The sequence below is a fragment of the Lipotes vexillifer genome, unplaced genomic scaffold (assembly GCF_000442215.2).
Source record: "Lipotes vexillifer unplaced genomic scaffold, Lipotes_vexillifer_v1.1 scaffold448, whole genome shotgun sequence".
NCBI classification, from domain to species: Eukaryota; Metazoa; Chordata; class Mammalia; order Artiodactyla; family Lipotidae; genus Lipotes; species Lipotes vexillifer.
In genome coordinates this window covers 2,468,793-2,485,922 of record NW_006787097.1, presented here as the reverse complement: position 1 = coordinate 2,485,922, position 17,130 = coordinate 2,468,793, and the positions used below count along the sequence as shown (strand labels likewise).

General features: G+C 41.2%; 1 protein-coding gene across 2 annotated transcripts in view; it reads right to left on the bottom strand.

The window, feature by feature from the left end:
* The window catches only part of ARL6 (ARF like GTPase 6), a 49,884-nt gene that overhangs the window by 27,135 nt on the left and 5,619 nt on the right, over positions 1–17,130 (bottom strand). The window lies entirely within an intron of this gene.

The following is a 17,130-nucleotide window of genomic DNA, read 5'->3' as shown; positions in this document are numbered from 1 at the left end:
GGAAAGAGCTGTATGTAACCAAGTAAGATAGGTAGGGCCTTGAAGGCCATGGTGGGAAGTGTGTGGAAAAGAGATTGCAAGGGGGCAAGAATATAGTGGGAGACCTGCAGACACATCCCACAGGCAAGTAAAAGGCCTTAAATGGACAAGTTAGCTCATCAAATGCATCATAATACTTCTATCATCAAAACTTTCTCCTTTTGAATAAAAATCCATTCACTTTCTGACCCAGATGCCTAGGATTTATTCTCAACTCCTCCCCTTTTTACATTCCCTATACAACCGTTCTCTAAGCTTTACTGGTTCTATCTCACTAACTTAGCTTAGGCCCTTATAGTTTCTTGCTTCAAATTACTACGACAGCCTCCTGATTACTCCTAATTGCTAATATACTACCTAAACAAGTTACTTAACTTCTCTAAGCCAGGGGTCCCCAATCCCGGGCCTTGGACCAGTAATGGTCTGCGGCCTGTTAGGATCCGGGCCGCACAGCAGGAGGTGAGTGGTGGGTGAACGAACGAAGCTTCATATGCTGCTCCCCATCACTCCCTATTGCTCGCATTACCGCCTGAACCATCCCCCCCAACCCCCCCAACCCCCCCTGTGGAAAAACTGTCTTCCATGAAACTGGTCCCTGGTGCCAAAAACGTTGGGGACCGCTGCTCTAAGCCTTAATTTTCCCAAATGTAAAATATATTATTACTATCCTTAACTCATAGTGTTATCATGAGAATTAAATAAGCTAAGGGATGCAAAACACTCAACATAGTGTCTGGTCCTTAGTAAACGCTCAACAAATATTTGCTATTATTAGAATTACACTCTCACTGATTTCAGTTTCATTCCCCAATTTTCTCCATACTGCCCAAAGTGTAACTTAAAAAAATTTCCTTTCAGTTCATCTTGTTGCTTTTAGGTAAAAACAGGAGAAGAAGAGGGGAAATTGTTGCTCCACATCATTATGTTCACTTCGGTAGTCTACTCCTGAAAATTTAAAATTCAAGTCGAAAGACAGAAGGTGAAAAGTCACTGTAGCTTCGTCACCTTAATAGTAATGTGCTAGTGAAAAGACCTCCCAGAGTTGCCCTGGTTTTGGCTTTCTGAGATTTGTTTATTCAGCTTTTCCTTTCATCCTGTGAGCTGCCTAGTATTCTTCCAAAAATATCTCTCTTTTTGTTTATGTTAGACAGATTTTATTTCCTGCTACTCAGATTCCTGCCTCATACCTTAGGGGTCTTTCATTGCACAACAAACTTTGGAATAAAGAGTTTCCTAATTTTTGTTGTCCCAAAATGCAACACTGTTTAGATTTTACGGATTTTCATGTGCCAATCATGTGATAAAATCATCAGCTATTATTATTAGGAAAAACATAATAATAAAAAAAGTTAAAAGTTTAAAGAAATCTCAGAAAATATACCTCAAATGAGTAGCTTTGTCTTCAGTGAACTGTAATTAGAAATTGGCCTAGCCTCTTCACAATCACCCAGTTTCTTCACAAACTCCTTGTTTCCAGACAAGCTACCCTTTAACTTGCTGTTTTAACAGGGGTAAAATTAATCAACTTTCTTTTCTTCCCCTCACTTCTAAAGTTCTATTGGAAGATAATTAGAAAGAAGAAACTCCACAAATTAATCAGGATAGGACAAGATATGTGGGCTGGTACTTCCAGATTTTCCTCTAAACAATTCCAAAAGAGTCTCCACCGATTAACCTTCCTCTGCTCTATCCAGGAACAAATACATTTGGTAATTCTCTAAATTGGACAGGGAATGATTACAAAGCAAGCAAAGGGCACAGGAATTAGTACCTACGTGGACTAGGCTATCTGAGACAGCCCAGGAATAGACCAACATCAATAAGAGTAGGACAAGATTTCTAAGAGAGACCCTAATTGGTTAGCTTTATTAAGACTGCTAAAAATGATATCCTTGGTGCTATCGATCATTACTCCCTGCCCAAAAATAAAAATTAAAAAAGTCACCCATCAGTCCATTTGTCCAAAAATACATTTAACTAATAAGCAGTATTCTAGGTGTCTGGGATTCAGTATTGAATAATAAAAGATCTATACTCTTACGGAATTTAATTTTGTAATGAGGAAAAATTTAATAAACAACAACTGTATATGCAAGGTAATTTCAGATTGTTTTAAATGTTAAGAATATAAAACTGGATGATGTGATAGAATGAGAGCATTTATATTGGAGAATGGAGCAAAAGTGGGAATTTTAGAAGAAAGGTGTTTACAGAGCACATCTCAAGAAAATGACAGCTAAGATCAGGTTCTTGGAAAGTTATCAAGTTAAAATGTACCTCCTCTCTCTCTATTCATCAGTTTAGAAAATCTAGATCAGCAACCTCAGTATATTAACAATAAATGAACATTAGGACAGCTTAATATTAAAAATTAGTTTGGGTTCAGGAAGTATCTTGTTATCTAGAAACCGATTTTATCCTCCCAAAATAAGATACTATAAAATGAGATTTGCGATTTCTTTTGCAAGACATTTCCTAATACAGCATTGTAGATTTCTATTATTCACCTTAATTCATTAAAAATAATGAATTTCTGGGGGGTTCAGGGAAGATGGCGGAAGAGTAAGATGCAGAGATCACCTTCCTCCCCCCAGATACACCAGAAATACAGCTACACGTGGAACAACTCCTACAGAACACGTACTGAACGCTGGCAGACCTCAGACCTCCCAAAAGTCAATAAACTCCCCATGTACCAGGGTAGGGCAAAAGAAAAAAGAATAAACAGAGACAATAGAATAGGGACGGCACCTGCACCAGTGGGAGGGAGCTGTGAAGGAGGAAAGGTCTCCACACACTAGGAAGCCCCTTCGCGGGCAGAGATTGCGGGAGGCGGAGCGGGGAGCTTCGGAGCCGCCGAGGAGAGCACAGCAACAGGGGTGCGGAGGGCAAAGCAGAGAGATTCCCGCACAGAGGATCGGCGCCGACCGGCGCTCACCAGCCCGAGAGGCTAATATGATCACCCGCCAGGGCGGGCGGGGCTGGGAGCTGAGGCTTGGGCTTCAGTCGAAGCGCAGGGAGAGGACTGGGGTTGGCAGCGTGAACACAGCCTGCAGGGGGTTAGTGCACCACGGCTAGCCGGGAGGGAGTCCGGGAGAAAGTCCGGACCTGCCGAAGAGGCAAGAGACTTTTTCTTCCCTCGTTGTTTCCTGGTGCGCGAAGAGAGGGGATAAAAAGCGCTGCTTAAAGGAGCTCCAGAGACGGGCGCGAACTGCGGCTAAAAGCGCGGGCCCCAGAGACGGGCATGAGACGCTAAGGCTGCAGCTGCCTGCACCAAGAAGACTGTGCGAGCACAGGTCACTCTCCACACCTCCCTTCCGGGGAGCCTGTGAAGCCCGCCACTGCCAGGTTCCCGGGATCCAGGGACAACTTCCCCGGGAGAACGCACGGCGTGCCTCAGGCTGGTGCAACGTTCCGTTGGCCTCTGCTGCCGCAGGCTCGCCCCGCACTCCGCGCCCCTCCCTCCCGCCGGCCTGAGTGAGCCAGAGCCCCGGAAGCAGATGCTCCTTTAACCCCGTCCTTTCTGAGCGAAGAACAGATGCCCTCCGGCAACCTACACACAGAGGCGGGGCCAAATCCAAAGCTGAGCCCCTGGGAGCTGTGCGAACAAAGAAGAAAAAGGGAAATCTCTCCCAGCAGCCTCAGAAGCAGCGGATTAAAGCTCCACAATCAACTTGATGTACCCTGCATTTGTGGAATACATGAATAGACAACGAATCATCCCAAATTGAGGAGGTGGACTTTGAGAGCAAGATTTACTATTTTTCCCCCTTTTCCTCTTTTTGTGAGTGTGTATGTGTATGCTTCAGTGTGAGATTCTGTCTGTATAGCTTCGCTGTCACCATTTGTCCTAGGATTCTATCCATCCGTTTCTTTTTCTTTAAAAAAATTTTTTTCTTAATATTTTTTATTTTAATAACTTTATTGTATTTTATCTTATTTTATTTTATCCTCTTTCCTCTTTCTTTCTTTTCTTTCTTTCTTCCTTCCTTCCCTGCTTCCTTCCTTCCCTCCCTCCCCCCTTCTTTTCTTTTTCTTTCCCTTTCTTTCTTTCTTCCCTTCCTTCCTTCTTCCCTCCCTCCCTCCCTTCCTACTTTTTCTCCCTTTTATTCTGAGCCGTGTGGATGAAAGGCTCTTGGTGCTGCAGCCAGGACTCAGTGCTGTGCCTCTGAGGTGGGAGAGCCAACTTCAGGACACTAGTCCACAAGAGACCTCCCAGCTCCACATAATATCAAACGGTGAAAATCTCCCAGAGATCTCCATCTCAACACCAGCAACCACTCAACGACCAGCAAGCTACAGTACTGGACACCCTATGCCAAACAATTAGCAAGACAGGAACACAACCCCACCCATTAGCAGAGAGGCTGCCTAAAATCATAATAAGTCCACAGACACCCCAAAACACACTGCCAGACGTGGACCTGCCCACCAGAAAGACAAGATCCAGCCTCATCCACCAGAACACAGGCACTAATCCTCTCAACCAGGAAGCCTACACAACCCACTGAAACAACATTAGCCACTGGGGACAGACACCAAAAACAAAAGGAACTACAAACCTGCAGCCTGCAAAAAGGAGACCCAAAACACAGTAAGATAAGCAAAATGAGAAGACAGAAAAACACAAAGCAGTTGAAGGAGCAAGATAAAAACCCACGAAACCTAACAAATGAAAAGGAAATAGGCAGTTTACCTGAAAAAGAATTCAGAATAATGATAGTAAAGATGATCCAAAATCTTGGAAATAGAATAGAGAAAATGCAAGAAACAGTTAACAAGGACTTAGAAGAACTAAAGATGAAACAAGCAACGATGAACAACACAATAAATGAAATTAAAAATACTCTAGAAGGGATCAAGAGCAGAATAATTGAGGCAGAAGAATGGATAAGTGACCTGGAAGATAAAATTGTGGAAATAACTACTACAGAGCAGAATAAAGAAAAAAGAATGAAAAGAACCGAGGACAGTCTCAGAACCTCTGGGACAACATTAAATGCACCAGCATTCGAATTATAGGGGTTCCAGAAGAAGAGAAAAAGAAAGGGGCTGAGAAAATATTTGAAGAGATTATACTTGAAAACTTCCCTAATATGGGAAAGGAAATAGTTAATCAAGCTCAGGCAGCACAGAGAGTCCCATACAGGATAAATCCAAGGAGAAACACACCAAGACACATATTAATCAAACTGTCAAAAATTAAATAAAAAGAAAACTTATTAAAAGCAGCAAGGGAAAAACAACAAATAACACACAAGGGAATCCCCATAAGGTTAACAGCTAATCTTTCAGCAGAAACTCTGCAAGCCAGAAGGGAGTGTCAGAATATATTTAAAGTGATGAAGGAGAAAAACCTACAACCAAGATTACTCTACCCAGCAAGGATCTCATTCAGATTTGATGGAGAAATTAAAACCTTTACAGACAAGAAAAAGATGAGAGAGTTCAGCACCACCAAACCAGCTTTACAACACATGATAAAGGACCTCCTCTAGGCAAGAAACACAAGGGAAGGAAAGACCTACAATAACAAACCCAAAACAATTAAGAAAATGGGAATAGGAACATATATATCGATAATTACCTTAAACGTAAATGGATTAAATGCTCCCACCTAAAGACAGACTGGCTGAATTGATACAAAAATAAGACCCATATATATGCTGTCTACAAGAGACCCACATGAGACCTAGGGACACATACAGACTGAAAGTGAGGGGATGGAAAAAGATATTCCATGCAAATGGAAACCAAAAGAAAGCTGGAGCAGCAATTCTATCAGATAAAATAGACTTTAAGATAAAGACTATTACAGGAGACAAAGAAGGACACTACATAATGATCAAGGGATTGATCCAAGAAGATATAACAATTGTAAATATTTATGCACCCAACATAGGAGCACATCAATACATAAGACAAATAATAACAGCCATAAAAGGGGAAATCGACAGTAACACATTCATAGTAGGGGACTTTAACACCCTACTTTCACCAATGGACAGATCATCCGAAATGAAAATAAATAAGGAAACACAAGCTTTAAACACAAGCTTTAAACAAGATGGACTTAATTGATATTTATAGGACATTCCATCCAAAAACAACAGAATACACATTTTTCTCAAGTGCTCATGGAACATTCTCCAGGATACATCGCACCTTGGGTCACAAATCAAGTCTTGGTAAATTTAAGAAAATTGATATTGAATCAAGTATCTTTTCTGACCACAATGCTATGAGACTAGATATCAATTACAGGAAAAGATCTGTAAAAAATACAAACACATGGAGGCTAAACCATACACTACTTAATAACGAAGTGATCACTGAAGAAATCAAAGAGGAAATAAAAAAATACCTAGAAACAAATGACAATGGAGACACGACAACCCAAAACCTATGGGGTGCAGCAAAAGCAGTTCTAAGAGGGAAGTTTATAGCAATACAATCCTACCCTAAGAAACAGGAAACATCTCAAATAAACAACCTAACCTTGCACCTAAAGGAATTAGAGAAAGAAGGACAAAAAAAACCCAAAGTTAGCAGAAGGAAGGAAATCATAAAGATCAGATCAAAAATAAATAAAAAAGAAATGAAGGAAACAATAGCAAAGATCAATAAAACTAAAAGCTGGTTCTTTCAGAAGATAAACCATTAGCCAGGCTCATCAAGAAAATAAGGGAGAAGACTCAAATCAATAGAATTAGAAATGAAAAAGGAGAAGTAACAACTGACACTGCAGAAATACAAAGGATCATGAGGGATTACTACAAGCAACTCTATGCCAATAAAACGGACAACCTGGAAGAAATGGACAAATTCTTAGAAATGCACAACCTACCAAGACTGAATCAGGAAGAAATAGAAAATATGAACAGAACAATCACAAGCACTGAAATTGAAACTGTGATTAAAAATCTTCCAACAAACAAAAGCCCAGGACCAGATGGCTTCACAGGCGAATTCTGTCAAACATTTAGAGAAGAGCTAACACCTATCCTTCTCAAACTCTTCCAAAATATAGCAGAGGGAGGAACACTCCCAAACTCATTCTACGAGGCCACCATCACCCTGATACCAAAACCAGACAAGGATGTCACAAAGAAAATGACAGGCCAATATCACTGATGAACATAGATGCAAAAATCCTCAACAAAATACTAGCAAACAGAATCCAACAACACATTAAAAGGATCATACACCATGATCAAGTGGGTTTTTTTCCAGGAATGCACGGAATCTACAGTATACGCAAATCAATCAACGTGATACACCATATTAACAAATTGAAGAATAAAAACCATATGATCATCTCAATAGATGCAGAGAAAGCTTTTGACAAAATTCAACACCCATTTATGATAAAAACCCTGCAGAAAGTAGGCATAGAGGGAACTTTCCTCAACATAATAAAGGCCATATATGACAAACCCACAGCCAACATCATCCTCAATGGTGAAACACTGAGGGCATTTCCAGTAAGATCAGGAACAAGACAAGGTTGCCCACTTTCACCACTCTTATTCAACATAGTTTTGTAAGTTTTAGCCACAGCAATCAGAGAAGAAAAGGAAATAAAAGGAATCCAAATTGGAAAAGAAGAAGTAAAGCTGTCACTGTTTGCAGATGACATGATACTATACATAGAGAATCCTAAAGATGCTACCAGAAAGCTACTAGAGCTAATCAATGAGTTTGGTAAAGTAGCAGGATACAAAATTAACGCACAGAAATCTCTGGCATTCCTATGATGCCACTAATGATGAAAAATTTGAAAGTGAAATCAAGAAAACACTCCCATGTACCATTGCAACAAAAAGAATAAAATGTCTAGGATAAACCTACCTAAGGAGACAAAAGAGCTGTATACAGAAAATTATAGGACACAGATGAAAGAAATTAAAGATGATACAAATAGATGGAGAGATATACCACGTTCTCGGAGTGGAAGAATCAACACTGTGAAAATGACTCTACTACCCAAAGCAATCTACAGATTCAATGCAATCCCTATCAAACTACCACTGGCATTTTTCACAGAACTAGAACAAAAAATTTCAAAATTTGTATGGAAACACAAAAGACCCTGAATAGCCAAAGCAATCTTGAGAATGAAAAACGGAGCTGGAGGGATCAGGCTCCCTGAATTCAGACTATACTACAAAGCTACAGTAATCAAGACAGTATGGTACTGGCACAAAAACAGAAATATAGATCAACAGAACAGGATAGAAAGCCCAGAGATAAATCCACGCACATATGGTCACCTTATCTTTGGTAAAGGAGGCAGGAATGTACAGTGGAGAAATGACAGCCTCTTCAATAAGTGGTGCTGGGAAAATTGGACAGGTACATGTAAAAGTATGAGATTAGATCACTCCCTAACACCATACACAAAAATAAGGTCAAAATGGATTAAAGACCTAAATGTAAGGCCAGAAACTATCAAACTCTTAGAGGAAAACATAGGCAGAACACTCTATGACATAAATCACAGCAAGATCCTTTTTGACCCACCTCCCAGAGAAATGGAAATAAAAACAAAAATAAACAAATGGGACCTAATGAAACTTCAAAGCTTTTGCACAGTAAAGGAAACCATAAACAAGACCAAAAGACAAGCCTCAGAATGGGAGAAAATATTTTCAAATGAAGCAACTGACAAAGGATTAATCTCCAAAATTTACAAGCAGCTCATGCAGCTCAATAACAAAAAAACAAACAACCCAATTCCAAAATGGGCAGAAGACCTAAATAGACATTTCTCCAAAGAAGATATACAGATTGCCAACAAACACGTGAAAGAATGCTCAACATAATTAATCATTAGAGAAATGCAAATCAAAACTACAATGAGATAGCATCTCATACCAGTGAGAGGCCATGATCAAAAAATCTAGAAACAATAAATGCTGGAGAGGGTGTGGAGAAAAGGGAACACTCTTGCACTGCTGGTGGGAATGTGAATTGGTACAGCCACTATGGAGAACAGTATGGAGGTTCCTTAAAAAACTACAAATAGAGCTACCATATGACCCAGCAATCCCACTACTAGGTATAAACCCTGAGGAAACCAGAATTCAGAAGGAGTCACGTACCGAAATGTTCATTGCAGCTCTATTTACAATAGCCCGGAGATGGAAACAACCTAAGTGCCCGTCGTCGGATGAATGGATAAAGAAGATGTGGCACATATATACAATGGAATATTACTCAGCCATAAAAAGAAACGAAATTGAGCTATTTGTAATGAGGTGGATAGACCTAGAGTCTGTCATACAGAGTGAAGTAAGTCAGAAAGAGAAGGACAAATACCGTATGCTAACACATATATATGGAATTTAAGAAAAAAAAATGTTATGAAGAACCTAGGGGTAAAACAGGAATAAAGACAGAGACCTACTGGAGAACAGACTTGAGGATATGGGGAGGGGGAAGGGTGAGGTGTGTTAGGGCGAGAGAGAGACATGGACATATATATACTAACAAACGTAAGGTAGATAGCCAGTGGGAAGCAGCCGCATGGCACAGGGAAACCGGCTCGGTTCTTTGTGGCTGTCTGGAGGGGTGGGATAGGGAGGGTGGGAGGGAGGGAGACAAAGAGGGAAGAGATATGGGAACATATATATATGTATAACTGACTCACTCTGTTATAAAGCAGAAACTAACACACCATTGTAAAGCAATTATACCCCAATAAAGATGTTAAAAAAAAAAAAAAAACAACTAAAAATAGAACTATCATATGACCCAGCAATCCCACTACTGGGCATATACCCTGAGAAAACCATAATTCAAAAAGAGTCATGTACCACAATGTTCACTGCAGCTCAATTTACAATAGCCAGGAGATGGAAACAACCTAAGTGTCCACCATCGGATGAATGGATAAAGAAGATGTGGCACATATATACAATAGAACATTACTCAGCCATAAAAAGAAATGAAAATTGACCTATTTGTAATGAGGTGGATGGACCTAGAGTCTGTCATACAGAGCGAAGTAAGTCAGAAATAGACAAATACCGCTAACACATATATATGGAATTTAAGGGAAAAAAAAATGTCATGAAGAACCTAGGGGTAAGACAGAAATAAAGACACAGACCTACTAGAGAATGGACTTGAGGATATGGGGAGGGGGAAGGGTAAGCTGTGACAAAGCGAGAGAGTGGCATGGACATATATACATTACCAAACGTAAAATAGATAGCTAGTGGGAAGCAGCTGCATAGCATAGGGAGATCAGCCCGGTGCTTTGTGACCACCTAGAGGGGTAGGATAGGGAGGGTTGGAGGGAGGGAGATGCAAGAGGGAAGAGAGATGGGTACATAACATATATGTATAACTGATTCACTTTGTTATAAAACAGAAACTAGCACACCATTGTAAAGCAATTATACTCCAATAAAGATGTAAAAAAAAAAAAAATAATGAATTTCTCACAGTGGATATAAGCTCACAAGAGACTTTTCTTGAGTTCAAAGGTAGGGAGGAATCAAGTGTTATAACTGTGACTGAATGACAGAGGTTTTGGGGTTTTTAAGAAGTCCCATTTCAAGTGTCCTCTTGGCTATTGTCACCAAGTTGTGGTTTAAATTTTTTTAAAGTAAAGCAACTTACTCTGCTCTCAGGATGTAGAGGTCAATTGTTCTCAGGAGACAGGATAGTTGCCTAAAGTTTAAGGCTCAGGAAGTGGTGTCAGAAATTAGGCTACCTCCTTAAAAATAGCCCTGGAGATAGTCTAGGTTAGTTCCATAACTCATCAGAGGTAGCAGAGAGACAGGTATGTTGGAAAGCAAAACAAGATTAATTAAAAAGCCTTCCTTATTGGCTGCAAGCCCAGGTTTTCCTGAGGACTCTCCCTGACTAATGTAGTGTGTTAGGCAGGGTTTAGTAGAACTTTCACAAGATTAGTCTGAAATTGGGATATTAGAATATTTCAAGATGACAGACTGAGCTCATGCTGCCTCCTTCCCCTTCTGCCCCAAACAAATGACCAATAATGTTTAGAGAAGAAAGCTGTTCCAATCCATATCAAAGACTATCCCTATGGTAATAACCATGTCTTGGGACAGAAGATCACTATACTGTTGGGGATGATGGAAAAAGATAATATAATTTCTGTTTTGTTCTTTGAATGATATTTCTGCCAATTTGAGTATAGTAGGCACTGGGGGGGCTGGTCCACTTTGGGGCTATTAACTGTGGCTCCGGTTTCAATCATTTTGTACTTATTTGAGACTACTTTTACAAAAAAGTTACTTTTGAGGATATTCCTTCATGTGGAGAAAAATGGAAATATCTCCTATAGGATAGGACCTAAAGGACCTTACCTAAAGATTTTCCTTATAATCTTGCTCACAGCCTTACCTGCAGAAGTGCAGGTCACCAGCCACTAAGTTTAACTATTAGCCCAGGTTGATCTGCTGATAGCTGATCCATGGAACTAATTATGGACCCAAGCACAGCTGCACGTGGTTCTATTTTTACCATACATCCATCATTCTCTAAATTCAATTCAGACCCCATTCAATTGGGTAGGATGCTGTATCTTCCTCTCAAGGACTGTTAAAGAAATTTCTCATAATCACCTAGGTCAGGAGACAGACTCCAATGTATATGGACTTTTTGACCTGTTTTTTTCCTTATTGGGGAAGAATCTCTTTTTCTCTGCTTCTATATATAGAGAAATCCATTAAAATAATACTTCTAGTTACTCTGTCTCCCCTCTCTAAATTTATTCCTCTTCATAGGGAAAAAAAAAGAGACTTCTTTGACTTCTCAGTTTATGAAATGGAAACCTACATCCTTGGTTCTGCCTCTCTCTTTGTCTCTGTCTCTGTCTCTTTGAGAGCCACATCCTTCTTGAAACCATGCATTCTCACCTGTTCTTAACCATGCAGTAAACCTAGATGAGCAGGATCTTTCCCTGGGGAGGAAAGCTTGAATTCTAGGACACGAATCATAACTTAGAGGGTTAGCAAGTCCTCTGGCCAGACCTAAACCTTGCCCTCCAAAATTACCCTTTTCAATAAAACTGCTAGTTTTTATCTCTGCCTGACTTCAGCATGTATATCTCAGCTGATTTCCAGCTTGGCTGGGGAGCCCCTTAAACCACCTAAATTGCTTTGCAAATCCATTTTCAACTTCTTATCACGGCTGCCTCAAACAAACTCCCACCTGAAAATACACCAACAGTTAGTTGTTTTCACATGGCAAACTCACTCACGTAGAAGGAGGGAATGATGACCAGAAGAAAAGTAATAATGGCATTTTTGTAATTCCAAAGCAATCTCAAACTAAACAGAAGTATAACTGAAGCCGCTGGGAGAAAGAAAATAAAAAAAAGGCAGTAAGGCTTCTCATTCTGCTCAACCTGAAGCACTGTTTGAAGGCACTGAAGTCCACCTTCAATTACCATATTTAGTAGCAATGCTTCCCGCTCTCCAGCCATTCAGTCATTAAGAGTACCAGCTTCCTAATTTTTGTTCTGTCTGTATGCAGTCTATATTATTTTTTTACTCTGCATTTTTCACTGATTGACTAATGGTTTCTACCCAGATAAAAGTACTTACAACTGTAAATGTTAGCTGTCTACCCAATATCCACTCTCCTCTTCTTTCATACTTATAGGACCTCTATTACTAATGGAAGCAGCAATATGTCCTGCTTAAAAAAAAAAATCCAGCCTCAGCCAGTGAGGTAAAAGAGTCATTAGTTGGGGCTTCTAGGTAAGCTCTTTAAAGAGGGCTTATTTAGCAAGAAGGCTTATTCTTTTGCCCTGTTCTTTTCTCATCCCTGTGATTTAGAATATAGATAAGATAGTTAACTAAGGTGGCCATGTGGAGATCCTGAGGATCTTGAAGAAAACCAAGCACTAAGGATAGCAAAGCAGAAAGATGGAAGATGCCTGGACCATGCAGCTTCCACACCAGCCTTGGAATACCTCTTCTGGACTAATTTAGATGACAGAAAAATAAGTATCTTATGTAGTCCACTGTTATGTGGGTTTTCTTTATATGTAGCAGAACCTAACTGTAACTCATGCATTATGTGGTGGATGTGCTAGCTTTATATATATTTCAGTTATTAAAATAATATGTTCAAGTACTTACTACTTAAATGACTCAGTCATCTTGCCTGCTACTACTGATATGCATACCACACTCCTGGGAAACTGTCTAATTATCCATAGAACCTATAAAAATGATTCACCTTTCCCTTTGTTTTGCTCTTCTTGTAAAGAGAGAGCCAAAAAGAAGGCAATGTTACCTGAAAGTAAACTCCACAAATTTGTGAAGGTCATCTGAGAAGAAAAGACATTTGGAAAATATTCCAGTTTAAATAATAATGATTTACCTACCTACCTGTATAAAATACACTGCAAATTATGGCTGGCCGATATTAATTTAAGGTACCACAAATTTGACAAGATTTCATAACATGATAATGAAGTTATGATGGCAAACAAAATAATCCTGCCTTATCTTTCTTTAGCAGAAAATACAGGGGGCGGAGTCAAGATGGTGGCAGGAGAGGACGCGGAGTTCGCGTTTCTCCACAACTAGGGTGCCTGCTGGACACTGGTGGGGGACCTCAACACCCAAGGAGATGGGAGGAACCCCCAAGCGACTGGGTAGCATGAGGGGGGATTGAGGGGGGAGGAGAAGTGGAGGCCAGACAGGACTGGTGCACCTGAGGGGTGGGTGGGAGAGGGGAGGGGTTCCCATGCCTGGAGGGAGCTTCGGGGGCTCAGAGGATCAGGGGGAGCACGCCTGGCGTCTCCCTTGCCCAGTCGGGCCCTGGGAAGCCCTCAGGGCTCCTCAGCAGGGTCCTCCACCCGCCGAGGCCCCGTTGGTCCTAGAGCCATAGGAGGGAGGTGAGGGGAAGAAGAGCAGAGGTGGGTGGGAGGGGCCCTTCCAGACCGGAGGATCAGGGAAGTGCAACAGGTCTTTGCCCTGGCCACTTGGCCGCAGGAAGCTTGCTGGGCTCCAAGGACCCTCCGGGCCGCGTGGGTCCTAGCAGCACAGGAGGGAGGCAAGGGGAGAAGAGGAGAGGCGGGCGGGAGGGAGGGGCCCTCTGGGGCCAGAGGATCAGGGGAGGTGCAGCCGGCGTTTCCCCCCAACCCACTTGGGCCCCGGGAAGCCTGCTGGGCTCCCAGGCCTGGTGCTCTGATCTCCAGGGCCCCCTCCAGCCTTGTGGGTCCTAGGAGAATGGGAGGGAGGGACGAGGGGGGAAGAGGAGGAGAGGCAGACCATCTGGGGCCAGGGGATCACGGAAGGCACTGTGGGCATTTCCCCCACCCACTTGGCCCCGGGAAGCCTGCTGGGCTTCCAGGTCTGGTCCTCTGCCTTCCGGGATCTCCTCTGGCTGTGTGGGTCCCAGGGGCATAGGAGGAAGGGAGAGGGGAAGAGAAGAGAGGCCAATGGGGAGGGGCCTTCCAGGATCAGAGGACTGGGGGGAATATGCTTAGCACTTCCCCTGCCCACTCGGGCCCAGTAAGCCTGCTGGGGTCCTGGACCAGGTCCTCCACCCTCCAAGGGCAGAGGCACTGCCTGGGCCCCTCCTGCTGAGGCTCCTGCTGCTGCATTGAGCCTAAGACTCACTGCCCCACCCACCCAGCACCTCCAGGGCCTTTTCCTGCTCTGTTGGTCCTAAGCATAGGCCCCGCCCCTGCATAATCCCTGCCCCCCACAGCCAAGGCTTTTTCCGGATTTTTTTTTTTCTTTTTCTCCTTACTATTGTGGCTCTGTTTTACCTTCCGTTGTCGTTTCAACTATATTTTTATTCTTTCTAACAAATCTGTTAGTTTTCTAATCTAATTGTAGTTTTTACTCTTTGTTATCATTCTGCTCCTTTTCTTTTTTTTTGCCGCCCCACACATCTTGCGGGATCTTGGTTCACAAGACGGGGGTCAGGCCAGAGTTCCTGCAGTGGGAGCTCTGAGTCCAAACCACTGGACTAACAGAGAACCTCAGACCCCAGGGAATATTCATTGGAATGAGGTCTCCCAGAGGTCCTCATCTCGGCACCAAGACCCAGCTCCACTCAACAGCCTACAAACTCCAGTGCTGGAAGCCTCAGGCCAAACAACCAGTAAAACAGGAACACAATCCCACCCATCAAAAAAACAAAAACAACCCCCCCCCAAAAAAAAAAAAAAAAAAAAAAAGAGAAGACAAAAGAATATGTTGCAGATGAAGGAGCAAGGTAAAAAATCTACAAGCCCAAATAAATGAAGAGGAAATAGGCAACCTACCTAAAAAGAATTCAGAGTAATGACAGTAAAGATGATACAGAATCTCAGAAACAGAATGGAGACACAGATGGAGAAAATACAAGAAATATTTAAGAGAGATTTAGAAGAACTAAAGAACAAAGAAACAGATGAACAGCACAATAACTGAAATGAAAAACACACTAGAAGGAATCAATAACAGAATAACTGAGGCAGAAGAACAAATAAGTGAGCTGGAAGACAGAATGGTGGAAATAACTGCCAAGGAACAGAATAAGGAAGAAAGAAAGAAAAGAATTGAAGACAATCTTACAGACCTCTGGGACAACACTAAATGCACCAACATTCAAATTATAGGGGTCTCAGAAGAAGAAGAGAAAAAGAAAGGGTCTGAAAAAATATTTGAAGAGATTACAGTGGAAAACTACCCTAACATGGGAAAGGAAATAGCCACCCAAATCCAGGAAGTACAGCGAGTGCCATACAGGATAAACCCTAGGAGAAACACACCAAGACACATTATTAATCAAACCAACAAAAATTAAATTCAAAGAAAAAATATTAAAAGCAGCAAGGGAAAAGCAAAAAATAACATACAAAGGAATCCCCATAAAGTTATCAGCTAATTTTTCAGCAGAAACTCTGCAGGCCAGAAGGGAGCGGCAGGATATACTTAAAGGGATGAAAGAGAAAAACCTACAACCAAGATTACTCTACCCAGCAAGGATCTCACTCAGATTCAACGGCAAAATAAAAAGCTTTTCAGACAAGCAAAAGCTAACAGAATTCAGCACCATCAAACCAGCTTTACAGCAAACGCTAAAGGAACTTCTCTAGGTGGGAAGCACAAGAGAAGAAAAAGACCCACAAAAACAAACCCAAAGCAATTAAGAAAATGGTAGTAGGAACACAGATATCGATAATAACCTTGAATGTAAATGGATGAAATGCTCCAACTAAAAGACACAGACTGGTTGAATGGATACCAAAGTAGATCATAAATATGCTGTCTACAAGAGACCCATTTCAGACCTAGGGACACATACAGACTGAAAGTGAAGGGATGGAAAAAGATATTCCACGTAAATGGAAATCAAAAGAAAGCTGGAGTAGCAATACTCGTATCAGATAAAATAGACTTTTAAATAAAGACTGTTACAAGAGATAAGGAAGGACACTACATAATGATCAAGGGATCAATCCAAGAAGAAGACATGACAATTATAAATATTTATACACCCAACACAGGAGCACCTCAATACATAAGGCAAATGTTAACAACCATAAAAGGGGAAATCTACGGTAACACAATAATAGTAAGGGACTTTAACACCCCACTTACACCAGTGGACAGGTCATCCAAACAAAAGATAAATAAGGAAACACAAGCTTTAAATGACACAATAGACCAAATAGATTTAATTGATATTTATAGGACATTCCATCTGAAAGTGGCAGAATACACTTTCTTCTCAAGTGCACATGGAACATTCATTCTCCAGGACAGTTCACATCTTGGGTCACAAATCAAGCCTCAGTAAATTTAGAAAACTGAAATCGTATCAAGCATCTTTTCTGACCACAACGCTATGTGACTGGAAATCAATTACAGGAAAAAAAAACTGCAAAAAATACAAATACATGGAGGCTAAACAGTGCACTACTAAATAATCAAGAGATCACTGAAGAAATCAAAGAAGAAATTAAAAAAAAATAGAAACAAATGACAACGAAAACACCATAACCCAAAATCTATGGGATGCAGCAAAAGAAGTTCTAAGAGGGAAGTTTATAGCAATTCAATCTCACCTCAAGAAACAAAAATCTCGAACAATCTAACCTTA